This window comes from Saccoglossus kowalevskii, chromosome 11, assembly GCF_978046115.1.
Source record: "Saccoglossus kowalevskii chromosome 11, keSacKowa6.1, whole genome shotgun sequence".
Taxonomy (NCBI): Eukaryota; Metazoa; Hemichordata; class Enteropneusta; family Harrimaniidae; genus Saccoglossus; species Saccoglossus kowalevskii.
The window spans coordinates 33730190-33747436 of record NC_140651.1 but is presented as its reverse complement, the minus strand read 5'-3'; positions in this window follow the sequence as shown (position 1 = coordinate 33747436).

Genomic DNA, 17247 nt, shown 5'->3' with positions numbered 1-17247 from the left:
ATTACATATTGAAATGTGATGTTACAATTCACATTTACATATTAAAATGTGATGTCACATTTCACAATTACATATTAAGATGTGATGTCACAAATCACAATTACATATTAAGATGTCACAATTCACAATTACATATTAAGATGTGATGTCACAATTCGTAATTACATATTAAAATGTGATGTCACAATTCACAATTACATATTAAAATGCGATGTCACAATTCACAATTACATATTAAGATGTGATGTCACAATTCGTAATTACTATAAAATGTGATGTCATAATTCACAATTACATATTAAAAAGTGATGTCACAATTCACAATTACATATTAAAATGTGATGTCATAATTCACAATTACATATTAAAATGTGATGTCACAATTCACAATTACATATTAAGATGTGATGTCACAAATCACAATTACATATTAAGATGTGATGTCACAGTTCGTAATTACATATTAAAATGTGATGTCACAATTCACAATTACATATTAAGATGTGATGTCACAAATCACAATTACATATTAAGATGTCACAATTCACAATTACATATTAAGATGTGATGTCACAATTCGTAATTACATAATAAAATGTGATGTCACAATTCACAATTACATATTAAAATGCGATGTCACAATTCACAATTACATATTAAGATGTGATGTCACAATTCGTAATTACTATCAAAATGTGATGTCATAATTCACAATTACATATTAAACAGTGATGTCACAATTCACAATTACATATTAAAATGCGATGTCACAATCCACAATTACATATTAAGATGTGATGTCACAATTCGTAATTACTATAAAAATGTGATGTCATAATTTTCAATTATATATTAAAAAGTGATGTCACAATTCACAATTACATATTAAGATGTGATGTCATAATTCGTAATTACTATAAAAATGTGATGTCATAATTCACAATTACATATTAAAAAGTGATGTCACAATTCACAATTACATATTGAAATGTGATGTTACAATTCACATTTACATATTAAAATGTGATGTCACATTTCACAATTACATATTAAGATGTGATGTCACAAATCACAATTACATATTAAGATGTCACAATTCACAATTACATATTAAGATGTGATGTCACAATTCGTAATTACATATTAAAATGTGATGTCACAATTCACAATTACATATTAAAATGCGATGTCACAATTCACAATTACATATTAAGATTTGATGTCACAATTCGTAATTACTATAAAATGTGATGTCATAATTCACAATTACATATTAAAAAGTGATGTCACAATTCACAATTACATATTAAAATGTGATGTCATAATTCACAATTACATATTAAAATGTGATGTCACAATTCACAATTACATATTAAGATGTGATGTCACAAATCACAATTACATATTAAGATGTGATGTCACAGTTCGTAATTACATATTAAAATGTGATGTCACAATTCACAATTACATATTAAAATGCGATGTCACAATCCACAATTACATATTAAGATGTGATGTTACAATTCGTAATTACTATAAAAATGTGATGTCACAATTAAAAATTACATATTAAAATGTGATGTCACAATTCACAATTGCATATTAAGATGTGATGTCACAAATCACAATTACATATTAAGATGTCACAATTCACAATTACATATTAAGATGTGATGTCACAGTTCGTAATTACATATTAAAATGAGATGTCACAATTCACAATTACATATTAAAATGCGATGTCACAATTCACAATTACATATTAATATGGGATACCACAATTCGTAATTACTATCAAAATTTAATGTCATAATTCACAATTACATATTAAAATGTGATGTCACAATTCACAATTACATCTTAAAATGTGATGTCACAATTCACAATTACATATTAAAAAGTGATGTCACAATTCACAATTACATATTAAAATGTGATGTCACAATTCACAATTACATATTAAAATGTGATGTTACAATTCACATTTACATATTAAAATGTGATGTCACAATTCACAATTACATATTAAAAAGTGATGTCACAATTCACAATTACATATTAAGATGTGATGTCACAAATCACAATTACATATTAAGATGTCACAATTCACAATTACATATTAAGATGTGATGTCACAATTCGTAATTACATATTAAAATGTGATGTCACAATTCACAATTACATATTAAAATGCGATGTCACAATTCACAATTACATATTAAGATGTGATGTCACAATTCGTAATTACTATAAAAATGTGATGTCATAATTCACAATTACATATTAAAAAGTGATGACACAATTCACAATTACATATTAAAATGTGATGTCACAATTCACAATTACATATTAAAATGTGATGTCGCAATTCACAATTACATATTAAGATGTGATGTCACAAATCACAATTACATATTAAGATGTGATGTCACAATTCGTAATTACTATAAAAATGTGATGTCATAATTCACAATTACATATTAAAAAGTGATGTCACAATTCACAATTACATATTAAAATGTGATGTCACAATTCACAATTACATATTAAAATGTGATGTCAAAATTCACAATTACATATTAAAATGTGATGTCACAATTCACAATTACATATTAAAATGTGACTTCTCAATTCACAATTACATATTAAGATGTGATGTCACAAATCACAATTACATATTAAGATGTCACAATTCACAATTACATATTAAGATGTGATGTCACAATTCGTAATTACATATTAAAATGTGATGTCACAATTCACAATTACATATTAAAATGCGATGTCACAATTCACAATTACATATTAAGATGTGATGTCACAATTCGTAATTACTATAAAAATGTGATGTCATTATTCACAATTACATATTAAAAAGTGATGTCACAATTCACAATTACATATTAAAATGTGATGTCACAATTCACAATTACATATTAAGATGTGATGTCACAAATCACAATTACATATCAAGATGTCACAATTCACAATTACATATTAAGATGTGATGTCACAGTTCGTAATTACATATTAAAATGTGATGTCACAATTCACAATTACATATTAAAATGCGATGTCACAATTCACAATTACATATTAAGATGGGATGTCACAATTCGTAATTACTATCAAAATGTGATGTCATAATTCACAATTACATATTAAAATGTGATGTCACAATTCACAATTACATATTAAAATGTGATGTCACAATTCACAATTACATATTAAAAAGTGATGTCACAATTCACAATTACATATTAAAATGTGATGTCAAAATTCACAATTACATATTAAAAAGTAATGTCACAATTCACAATTACATATTAAACAGTGATGTCACACTTCACAATTACATATTAAAATGTGACTTCTCAATTTACAATTACATATTAAGATGTGATGTCACAATTCACAATTACATATTAAAAAGTGATGTCACAATTCACAATTACATATTAAAATGTGATGTTACAATTCACAATTACATATTAAAAAGTGATGTCACAATTCACACTTACATATTGAAAAGTGATGTCACAATTCACATTTACATATTAAAATGTGATGTCGCAAATCACAATTACATATTAAAAAGTGATGTCACAATTCACAATTACATATTAAAAAGTGATGTCACACTTCACAATTACATATTAAAAAGTGATGTCACAATTCACAATTACATAATAAAAAGTGATGTCACACTTCACAATTACATATTAAAAAGTGATGTCACACTTCACAATTAGATATTAAAATGTGATGTCACAATTCACAATTACATATTAAAATGTGATGTCGCAATTCACAATTACATATTAAAAAGTGACGTAACACTTCACAATTACATATTAATATGTTATGTCACAATTCACAATTACATATAAAGATATTATGTTACAATTCACAATTACATATTAAAATGTGATGTCACAATTCACAATTACATGTTAAAAAGTGATGTCACAATTCACAATTACATATTAAGATATGATGTTACAATTCACATTTACATATTCAGATTTGATGTCACAATTCACAATTACATATAAAATGTGATGTCATACTGTAATTCACAGTTACCTATACGACATAAAACATTCTCTAATAATGAGTAGCATCATTATTCACCACAATCTTTGTCTGGCATATAGATCAATAATAACCACATTTAATTATTCGTTAATTAAGTATCACCAATATTAAACAAGTATCTCTCTTGATGACTATATACCGACGCCCTAATGCCACTATCGGGAGGAACAGGCCAAAATGCAATATGGCTTAATCATATGGAAAAAAATCTTCAAAAATGTTACTTTAACATATATAGTACAACATAACCGACATAAGAAGCTCACAAACTAACATATACCTGGAATTCAATTTTTATTTCCCAGATATTATTTTAACTATACAGTTTGTCTCTTCCCAGAAGTAATAAATATTGATAATTCAAATCAATTATATGGAAATTTAACGTATTGTTTTTTTTATGAGTAATCCGATTAGTCCTTTTATATATGTTTCTCAACATTAAGCTCTTTGTCAAAACCCCCAAATTGCTATACATAGACTGTAAAATTTTGAAAAAGCGACCATGAAGACCATTTTTTAGCAATGTATAGATTAACCTATAATTATTTATATGGTCGAACGAACGCTTTTTCAAAATCGACACACAATAAATTCTGCTCTTAAGAGTAAAATATGTATTTATTATGGTATGTGATATAAACATATTATGTTGCGTGCTATACGACTTGCGAAATCCAGCTTGATTTTTGTACAAAATACAATTTTTTTCAACCCATTTGTTCACTCTGGTATATATAATAAAAGCAAATGTTTTACCAAGAAGTGACAATAACATAATTCGCCCATAGTTATAGTTATTATCGTCGTCCATGTCACCCTTTTTGTGTAGCGATACAATCAATCCCAATACCCAATCACTCGAAAAGTAACCAGCAGAATATAACCTATAAAATAATTTAACTAGTAAAACTGTAAATTCAGTGGGACATTTTTTTTATCAATTCTCCTGGAATGCCATCATACTCTAAGTTCAACAATGAAAACAAATAGTCAACAACGAGTGACGTCATAAATGAGAACAACGTTATCAATGGGTGAATCCGTTATATCTTTTGTTTATTTACGGCTACGAGGGCGCTAACGGTGAATAAAAGCCTGTTTGGGATCGAGGTTCAAGGTGATTGGTGAATGAAACGTTTTGCTCCACACTTGAGTGAGAACAATCTAGTTCTGAAAAATAATTTAAAACAAAGAAACAAGTAAATGGGCACTATTTGGAGTACTTTCCCAATAAATTCGTACTGTAAATAAAAGTTAGTGGACTGACAGAATACTAGCGACGAACCAAACAGCAGTATTACTAAACTGTTTATTAAATTTCGAGTTACTAAATGTGAACGTTAACTAAAAACAAAAATATACATTGTCCGTAACTCAAAGTTCTGTTAACTGTTAATTGAACATCGTGTTATAATCGAGTGTGGTTTTACAAAAGTGAGTGAGGTTTCTTGAAGATGGGCGTGGTCATGTTTGTAACTAGAACAATTCAGCATATTTTACTTAGCTTAGCGATCTCTTTTCGAAAAAATGAATTGTTGTTGATGCATTTCAGGAAGGCAAAAGTGCCCACTGGTGTTGAGCGATAATATTAATTACGAACGATTTTTGTCACCATGAGTCATTGGTCTTTATTAACCGTAAGCAAAGACCTCTAGCACGTATTATATCTGTACACTATTGATCTAAATCGAATCTTGCTGTGTGAGTCTAGTTATTTTATCAGGCAAACATGTGAACCAATGATAACCAACATAACATGTCACGTGACTGGCCCAAACGTTATTATTTGACATATACCCGTATGTGCTTCACAATCAATTAATTAAATACAAGTTACAATGACGAGTTTAACACATTTGCCCTGTCATTAATAGCTTTGCTACTTATGATATATAAACGATACTAATGTTTGGCATCTGTTTACATAACACGTGAGTGTTGGGAGCACTGACAATATATACATGATAATAACTAATTATGACTTTATTTTATTTTTAAGCAAGCATTTGTCGTGTGAAGTTCCATGGATATATGTAAAGCTCTGACTTCTTGACGCATTGCAAACTATACAAGTTTGTTACCGGTGTATTTCGGCGAGAGAAGTGTGATGAGTGTCCGTTTTTGAGAAATGACATAATATAGATATTATATAGAAATATACATTATTACCTGTCAGAACGAATTTGAATCACGTGTGTGACGCTGCTATTAAAACAAATCATAATTTTACTTTTTATCACATTTGAATTTACATCCATCCAACCCTCTACCCATCCATCCATCTATCCATCCCTCTACCCATCCATCCATCCATCTATCCATCTATCTATCAATCCACTGTATCCATCCATCTATCAATCCATCCATCTATCTATCAGTCCATCCGTCCATCTATCCATAATAATCCCAAGGTGCTACATCTGATATCAGCTTTACTTCTAATCCTTCACTTATTTAATCCTATAATGCAATCAACCATGTAAACCTTAAAATAGTTTTCTAGTATTATTATATTAATCCACCTACCCATTATATTCCATATTAATAATTGTTTGAATATTTCCTACAGTTTATCTTGTTACATTTATTGTACTTGGAATGCTATCTGAAATGTGTAATTTATTGGTAGATTAGTCTTTTATGTCTCCTATATGTATTCATGACTGGTCATTGTCATACCAATGGTATTAATAATCCCAAGGTGCGACATCTGATACCAGCTTTACTTTTAATCCGACAATGAAATCAATCGTGTAAACTGAAAACATAGTTTTCTAGTATTATCACATTGCGCACATGTCTTAGTTATAATTGAAAAAAATGGAAAGGAAGAATGCGAGAAACAAAATATGATTTAATTAATTGGTTAATACTATTTGTTATTGTTGAGTTGGCATTTCCATCTGTTTTGTGGCGTTGCAAAAAGTGCACGGATTGTGTGTATATTACCCCTCACTCCAAACATCACCCCATCTTTTCATGCATCAACCTGTCCTCCATCCATCTATCCATCTATGGATGGATGAATGAATGAATGAATGAATGAATGAATGAATGAATGAATGAATGAATGAATGAATGAATGAATGGTTAGATAAATGAATGGATGGATGGATGGATAGATAGTTTGAAGTATGGATTGATGGATAGATGGACTGACCGATGGAATAAACAAATAAATAAATAAATAAATAAATAAATAAATAAATAAATAAATAAATAAATAAATAAATAAATAAATAAATAAATAAATAAATAAATAAATAAATAAATAAATAAATAAATAAATAAATAAATAAATAAATAAATAAATAAATACGGGTGGGTGTACGATTGGATCATGGATGGATGGACAGATGGATGAATGAATGTTTAGATGGAAGAAGGGATGGATGGTTAGATAGAAGGATGGATTAATGAGTGGTTTGATAAATGGATGGATGAATGGATGAATGAATGGTTACATGGATGAATGGATGGATGAACGGATGAATGGATGGATGGATGGATGGACGGATGAATGGATGGATGGATGGACGGATGGATGTATCGATGGATGGATGAATGAATGGTTAGATGGATGAATGGATGGATGGACGGATGGATGGATGGATTAATGAGTGGTTTGATGAATGAATGAATGAATGAATGAATGAATGAATGAATGAATGAATGGATGGATGGATGGATGGATGGATGGATGGATTAATGAGTGGTTTGATAAATGGATGAATGGATGGATGGATTAATGAGTGGTTTGATGAATGAATGGATGAGTGGATGGATGGATGGATAATGGATGGATGGATGAATGAAAGATGATTGATTGGATGGGTGAATGGTTGCAGGGTGGATGGTGAAATAGAAAAATGTTTGGTTTGAATTAAAAGATGAGCAGATAGATGGATGAGTAGATGAATGTATAGTTAGATGAATGGTTTGATGAATGTATGGTTAGACGAATGGTTTGATGAATGTATGGTTAGATGAATGGTTTGATGAATGTATGGTTAGACGAATGGTTTGATGAATGTATGGTTAGATGAATGGTTTGATGAATGTATGGTTAGACGAATGGTTTGATGAATGTATGGTTAGATGAATGGTTTGATGAATGTATGGTTCGATGAATGGTTTGATGAATGTATGGTTAGATGAATGGTTTGATGAATGTATGGTTAGATGAATGGTTTGATGAATGTATGGTTAGATGAATGGTTTGATGAATGTATGGTTAGATGAATGGTTTGATGAATGTATGGTTAGATGAATGGTTTGATGGATATATGGTTAGATGAATGGTTTGATGAATGTATGGTTAGATGAATGGTTTGATGGATATATGGTTAGATGAATGGTTTGATGGATATATGGTTAGATGAATGGTTTGATGAATGTATGGTTAGATGAATGGTTTGATGGATATATGCTTAGATGAATGGATTGATGGATATATGGTTAGATAAATGGTTTGATGAATGTATGGTTAGATGAATGGTTTGATGGATATGTGGTTAGATGAATGGTTTGATGGATATGTGGTTAGATGAATGGTTTGATGGATATATGGTTAGATGAATAGTTTGATGAATGTATGGTTAGATGAATGGTTTGATGGATATATGGTTAGATGAATAGTTTGATGAATGTATGGGTAGATGAATGATTTGATGGATGTATGGTTAGATGAATGGTTTGATGGATATATGGTTAGATGAATGGTTTGATGGATATATGGTTAGATGAATGGGTTGATGGATATATGGTTAGATGAATGGTTTGATGAATGTATGGTTCGATGAATGGTTTGATGAATGTATAGTTAGATGAATGGTTTGATGAATGTATGGTTGGATGAATGGTTTGATGGATATATGGTTAGATGAATGGTTTGATGAATGTATAGTTAGATGAATGGTTTGATGAATGTATGGTTGGATGAATGGTTTGATGGATATATGGTTAGATGAATGGTTTGATGAATGTATGGTTAGATGAATGGTTTGATGGATATATGGTTAGATGAATGGTTTGATGGATATATGGTTAGATGAATGGTTTGATGGATATATGGTTAGATGAATGGTTTGATGAATGTATGGTTAGATGAATGATTTGATGGATATGTGGTTGGATGAATGAATGGTGAGATAAATTAATGAATATTTAAATGGATGGAATAATGGTTTGATGGATGAATGGTTAATCGGATGGATAGATAGATGGATGAGTGGATGGATGGATAGATGAACAGATGGATGAATGGATGTTAGATAGATAGATGGATGGATAGATGAGTGAATGAATGGATTGATGGTTAGATGAAAGAATGCTCAGATGAATGAATAGATGAATGGATAGATTAATGAATGGTTAGATTGGTGGGTGGAAAGTCGGATAGATGGCTTGCACTAAAAATAATTCTTTTATTTATATGCCATGTATTGCAATGATAAAGTGGGTTAAAAATACTGCATGTAGGTATGTATGAATGGATGGATATATGAATGGTTTGGGGGTCGATGGATGGATGGATGTATGGATGTTAGGGAGTGGATGGATGGATAGATGAATGATTGGATTGGTGGATGGATGGATGGATGGGTTGATGGATGGACGGATAGATAGATTTATGGACGAATGAATGAATGAATGGATCGGTGGATGGATGGATGGGTTGATGAATGGACGGATTGATGGATGGGTGGATGGGTTGATGAATGGACGGATAGATAGAAGTTTGGATGAATGAATGGATGGATGGATGGAGGGGTTGATGGATGGACGGATAGATATATTTATGGATGAATGGATGGATTGGTGGATGGATGGACGGATAGATGAATTTATGGATTGATGGATGGATGGATGGATGGAGGGGTTGATGGATGAACGGATAGATAGATTTATGGATGAATGAGTAGATTGGTGGATGGATGGATGGATGGAGGGGTTGATGGATGGACGGATAGATAGAAGTTTGGATGAATGAATTGATGGATGGATGGAGGGGTTGATGGATGGACGGATAGATATATTTACGGATGAATGGATGGATTGGTGGATGGATGGATGGATGGGTTGATGGATGGACGGATATATAGATTTATGGATGAATGAATGGATTGGTGGGTGGATGGATGGATGGACGGATAGATGAATTTATGGATTGATTGATGGATGGATGGATGGATGGATGGGGGGGTTGATGGATGAACGGATAGATAGATTTATGGATGAATGAGTAGATTGGTGGATGGATGGATGGATGGAGGGGTTGATGGATGGACGGATAGATAGATTTATGGATGAATGATTGGATGGATTGGTGGATGGATGGATGGATGGATGGGTTGATGAACGGACGGATAGATAAATTTATGGATGAATGAATGGATTAGTGGATAAATGGATGGATGGGTTGATGGATGGACAGAAAGATAGATTTATGGATGAATGGTTGGATTGATGGATGGATGGAGGGGTTCATGGACGGACGGATATATAGATTTATGGATGAATGGATGGATTGGTGGATGGATGGATGGATAGGTTGATGGATAGACGGATGGATGGATTTATGGATGAATGAATGAATGAATGGATTGGTGGATGGATGGGAGGAGTGGTTGATGGATGGATGGATAGATAGATTTCTGGATAAATGGATGGATGGTTGGATGGATGGATGGATGGATGGATGGATGGATGGATGGATGGATGGATGGATGGATGGATGGATGGGTTGATGGATGGACGGATAGATAGATTTGTGGATGAATGAATGGATTGGTGGATGGATGGATGGATGGAAGGGTTTATGGATGGATGAATAGACAGATTTATGGATGAATGGATGGATTGGTGGATGTATGTATGTATGTATGGATGGATGGATGGATGGGTTGATGGATAGACGGCTGGATGGATTTATGGAAGAATGAATGATTGCTGGATGGATGGATGGATGAATGGGTTGATGGATGGACGGATAGATAGATTTATGGATGGATGAATGGATTGGTGGATGGATGGATGGATAGATAGATAGATTTATGGATGAATGAATGAATGAATGGATTGGTGGATGGATGGAGGTGTTGATGAATGGATGGATAGATAGATTTATGGATGAATGAATGGATTGATGGATGGATGGATGGGTTGATGAATGGATGGATAGATAGATTTATGGATGAATAAATGGTTTGATGGATGGATGGATGGATGGATGGATGGGTTGATGAATGGATGGATAGATAGATTTATGGATGGATGAATGAATGAATGGATTGGTGGATGGATGGATGGATGGATGGAGGGGTTGATGGATGGATGGATAGATAGATTTATGAATGAATGAATTGGTGGATGGATGGATTGGTGGATGGATGGATGGATGGGTTGATGAATGGATGGATAGATAGATTTATGGATGAATAAATGGATGGGTTGATGGATTGACGGATAGATATATTTATGGATGAATGAATGGATTGGTGGATGGATGGAGGGGTTAATGGATGGACGGATAGATAGATTTATGGATGAATGAATGAATGAATGAATTGGTGGATGGATGGATTGGAAGATGGATGGGTTGATGAATGGATGGATATATATATTTAAGGATGAATGAATGGATTTATGGATTTATGGATGGATGGATGGGTTGATGAATGGATGGATAGATAGATTTATGGATGGATGAATGGATGGATGGATGGATGGATGGATGGATGGATGGATGGATGGAAGGGTTGATGGATTGATTAATGGATGGACGGATAAATAGATTTATGGGTGAATGAATGGATTGGTGGATGGATGGATGGAAGGGTTTATGGATGGATAGATAGATAGATTTATGGATGAATGGATGGATTGGTGGATGGGTGGATGGATGGATGGGTTGATGGATAGACGGATGGATGGATTTATGGATGAATGAATGGATGGATTGGTGGATGGATGGAAGGAGGGGTTGATGGATGGATGGAAAGATAGATTTCTGGGTGAATGGATGGATTGATGGATCGTTGGATGGATGGGTTGATGGATGGACAGATAGATATATTTATGGATGAATGAATGATTGGTGGATGGATGGATGAATGGGTTGATGAATGAATGGACGGATTGATGGATGGATGGATGGATGGATGGATGGATGGGTTGATGGATGAACGAATGGATTGATGGATGGATGGGTTGATGGATGGACGGATAGATAGATTTGTGGATGGATGAATGGATTGGTGAATGGATGGATTGGTGGATGGATGGATGGATAGATAGATAGATTTATGGATGAATGAATGAATGGATTGGTGGATGGATGGAGGTGTTGATGAATGGATGGATAGATAGATTTATGGATGAATGAATGAATGGATTGATGGATGGATGGATGGGTTGATGAATGGATGGATAGATAGATTTATGGATGAATGAATGAATGGATTGGTGGATGGATGGATGGAGGGGTTGATGGATGGATGGATAGATAGATTCATGAATGAATGAATGAATTTGTGGATGGATGGATTGGTGGATGGATGGATGGATGGGTTGATGAATTAATGGATAGATAGATTTATGGATGAATGAATGGATGGGTTGATGGATGGACGGATATATAGATTTATGTATGAATGAATGGATTTATGGATGGATGGATGGATGGATGGGTTGATGAATGGATGGATAGATAGATTTATGGATGGATGAATGGATGGAAGGGTTGATGGATTGATTGATGGATGGACGGATAAATAGATTTATGGGTGAATGAATGGATTGGTGGATGGATGGATGGAAAGGTTTATGGATGGATAGATAGATCGATTTATGGATGAATGGATGGATTGGTGGATGGATGGATGGATGGATGGGTGGGTTGATGGATAGACGGATGGATGGATTTATGGATGAATGAATGGATGGATTGGTGGATGGATGGAAGGAGGGGTTGATGGATGGATGGAAATATAGATTTCTGGATGAATGGATGGATTGATGGATCAATGGATGGATGGGTTGATGAATGAATGGACGGATTGATGGATGGATGGATGGGTGGATGAATGGGTTGATGAATGAATGGACGGATTGATGGATGGATGGATGGATGGATGGGTTGATGGATGGACGGATAGATAGATTTATGGATGGATGAATGGATTGGTAGATGGATGGATTGGTGGATGGATGGATGGATAGATAGATAGATTTATGGATGAATGAATGAATGAATGGATTGGTGGATGGATGGAGGTGTTGATGAATGGATGGATATATAGATTTATGGATGAATGAATGAATGAATGGATTGATGGATGGATGGATAGGTTGATGAATGGATGGATAGATAGATTTCTGGATGAATGGATGGATTGATGGATCGATGGATGGATGGGTTGATGAATGAATGGACGGATTGATTGATGGATGGATGGATGGATGGATGAATGGGTTGATGAATGAATGGACGGATTGATGGATGGATGGATGGATGGATGGATGGGTTGATGGATGAATGAATGGATTGATGGATGGATGGGTTGATGGATGGACGGATAGATAGATTTATGGATGGATGAATGGATTGGTAGATGGATGGATGGATTGGTGGATGGATGGATGGATAGATAGATAGATTTGATGGATGGATGGATGGATGGATGGGTTGATGGATGAATGAATGGATTGATGGATGGATGGGTTGATGGATGGACGGATAGATAGTTTTATGGATGGATGAATGGATTGGTAGATGGATGGATTGGTGGATGGATGGATGGATAGATAGATAGATTTATGGATGAATGAATAAATGGATTGGTGGATGGATGGAGGTGTTGATGAATGGATGGATAGATAGATTTATGGATGAATGAATGAATGGATTGGTGGATGGATGGATGGAGGGGTTGATGGATGGATGGATAGATAGATAGATTCATGAATGAATGAATGAATTTGTGGATGGATGGATTGGTGGATGGATGGATGGGTTGATGAATGGATGGATAGATAGATGTATGGATGAATGAATGGATGGGTTGATGGATGGACGGATAGTTAGATTTATGGATGAATGAATGGATTGGTGGATGGATGGATTGGTGGATGGATGGATGGATGGATGGATGGATGGATGGAGGGGTTCATGGACGGATGGATAGATAGATTTATGGATGAATGAATGGATTGGTGGATGGATGGATGGATGGATGGATGGAAGGGTTGATGGATTGATTGATGGATGGATGGATGGATGGATGGATGGATGGATGGATGGATGGATGAATGAATGAATGGATGGATGGATGGATGGATGGATGGATGGATGGATGGATGTATGGTTTGATGGATGTACGGGTAGATAGATTTATGAATGAATGAATGGATTAGTGGATGGATGGATGGATGGATGGATGGAGGGGTTGATGGATGGACGGATAGACATATTTATGGATGAATGAATGAATGAATTGGTGGGTGGATGGATGGATGGATGGAGGAGTTGATGATTAAATGGATAGATACATTTATGGATGAATGAATGAATGCTAATTAGCTTCACACATCGCTGCACTGAGCTTCTCAAAATAGCTGTAAATTCACCTCTTTGAGAGTTAAGTTTACCTTTTTGCTTATCTACGTTGTTTCATTAATACTTTGTGCATACGGTCATTACTTTTCTATTCAGTTTAGCCATAAGTCTGCCGTGTTTTTGGTTGATTTTATTTTTCGTTGTCTGGAGTCTTGCCGGTGAGCCTGCCAAGATGGCCGCTCTCATGGCAAACCCACGAGGTGGTAACCCGTTTTCGGGTCTTACTCGCAAGCACGGTATTAAGTGCGAATCTGTTGACGGTGTACGAATTGAGGCCTATGTACAGGCAATATCCTCTATTGTTGGGGCAAAGAGTATTGTAGCTGCCTCCCGTGTCAACAGTAGTGTTATTGTTTTTGTTTATTGTGTTACCTCAGTCGAACTGGTTTGCGCTGAGGGTCTTTTTATTGGGTCGTCATTTATTTTTGTTGAACCTTTAGTTAAACCTTCTACGAAAGTTATACTTTCCGGTGTACTACCTTACGTTCCGAACTCTTTATTGGAAAGGGAACTATCTAATTATGGCCGAGTAGTTTCGAGTATTCGCTACGTTCCTTTGGGCTGCAGAAATCCTGAATTAAGGCATGTCAAATCGATCCGTCGACAGGTGTACATGATATGTGATGAAAATTCGCTTGACGGGGTTATTAATATCATACACGATTAGCGCACCGTCCGGATTTACCTGTCGACGGACGAAATCGTGTACCATAAGTGTCATAAAAAGGGGCATATACAGCGTAATAGCCGCGAAAACGTTGATACGGCTCAAGTACAGAACACACTTGACACATCTACACATACCCCTACAACCGACATTATGACTTGCACTGCCGTTAATGACACAATAACTGAGACTACTGAAAACGCAACTGAAAATGATGTTGAAACAGATAGTACTTTAATAACTGATAATGTTGATAAAATAATATGGAAACTGATGTGACTGGCGTGTGTGATGACGACTCAACTTCGATTGAACCCAGCACAGATGCTATTCAACTTTATGCCACGCGGACAGGTCTTTGTAATGTTAATGAGATTGTCAGCACTGAAATAACTACAATAACAGATCGTTCACCAAATAACGATGAGGAGATGGTACGAGCCCATCCCTCAACAACTACGCCTCCCGGGGCATCCTCTTCTTCCGTCGATGCTTCGTTCATCGATCCGTTTGATTCAAAGCATCAACATCCCACTTTTCCATTTGATGATATGGAGGATCTGGAGTCAGTCGCATCGGACTTTTCGGATATGTCTAGCCTACTACAGGACGAAGATTCAAGCGAAACATCAAAGTCTCTTCTGGCGCATGATAAAATACAAAAATTCGTGGATGACTCTTATAATTCTAAACATTTGATCGCTCTAGCCAATAGTTTTTGTCCGGACTGTACGCTCTCTAAGTCATTTCCGGAAAAATAACGACTTCCCTCCGAAGGAAAACATTCGCATAAGGCGTTTGACTTGTAGAATCGCGTCAAGTATCGGCATCTCTAGAATGCCCAGAATTACGAACAAACGTAGCGATAAATTATTAGACGCAAAACGAGGTATTTGCACTACTGCTGGTAGTAAACTACCTAAGTTGAATTAAACTACTAACCACTAATAATGAATAAAGTTAGTAATAAATCAAATAGTTGCGCCTATGTTTTTCTCTATGCACTTGTTCTGTTTCTTGTTTCCTTACTCATCGCGAGCTTACTGCGTCTGTAAAATCAATTTCTTCAGGTACATCTCCAGGTATCGATGGCCTTCCTGGCGAATTTTACAAACATTTTTGGCCAACCTTGGGTTCTGACCTACATGAAGTCTTTCTAGCCTCGATCAAGGATGGAGAGCTCCCGCTTTCATGCAGACGAGCTATCATCACTCTGCTACCTAAAAATGGAAATAATAATTTGTTAAAGAATTGGCGTCCAGTCAGTCTATTATGCTCTGATTATAAGATATTGACCAAGGCTCTGTCCTTCAGACTCAAGGCAGTGCTCAGTAACATAATTCACATTGATCAGAGTTACTGTATACCTGGTCGTCAGATATTTGACAACATTAACTTGGTACGTGACGTCATCACGTATGCAACACAGCTCTTGGTATCGTATCTTTAGATCAAGAAAAAGCGTTTGACCGTGTACACCACGATTATCTCATTAACACTCTCAAAGCATTTGGATTTGGTGATAATTTCACTAAATATATCAAACTTTTGTACTCAGGAACCCAATTCCTTGTTCGAGTGAACAGCAATCTTACTGCCCCTCTGCAATTTGCCCGCGGCATACGTCAAGGCTGTTCACTCTCTGGTCATCTGTATTCTATTTGTATTGAGCCGTTGCTACACAAAGTACGAACTGAGAGTGGTATGCAGGGCATTCAAGTATGTGATTCAACAAGGGAAAAAACCCATCTCACTGCGTATGCTGATGACGTCAGTTTCTTTTTAACAATTTTAACAAATAACACCGATTTCTATAGATTGCAAGAATGGTTGACCATATATGAACAAGCCAGCAATTCAC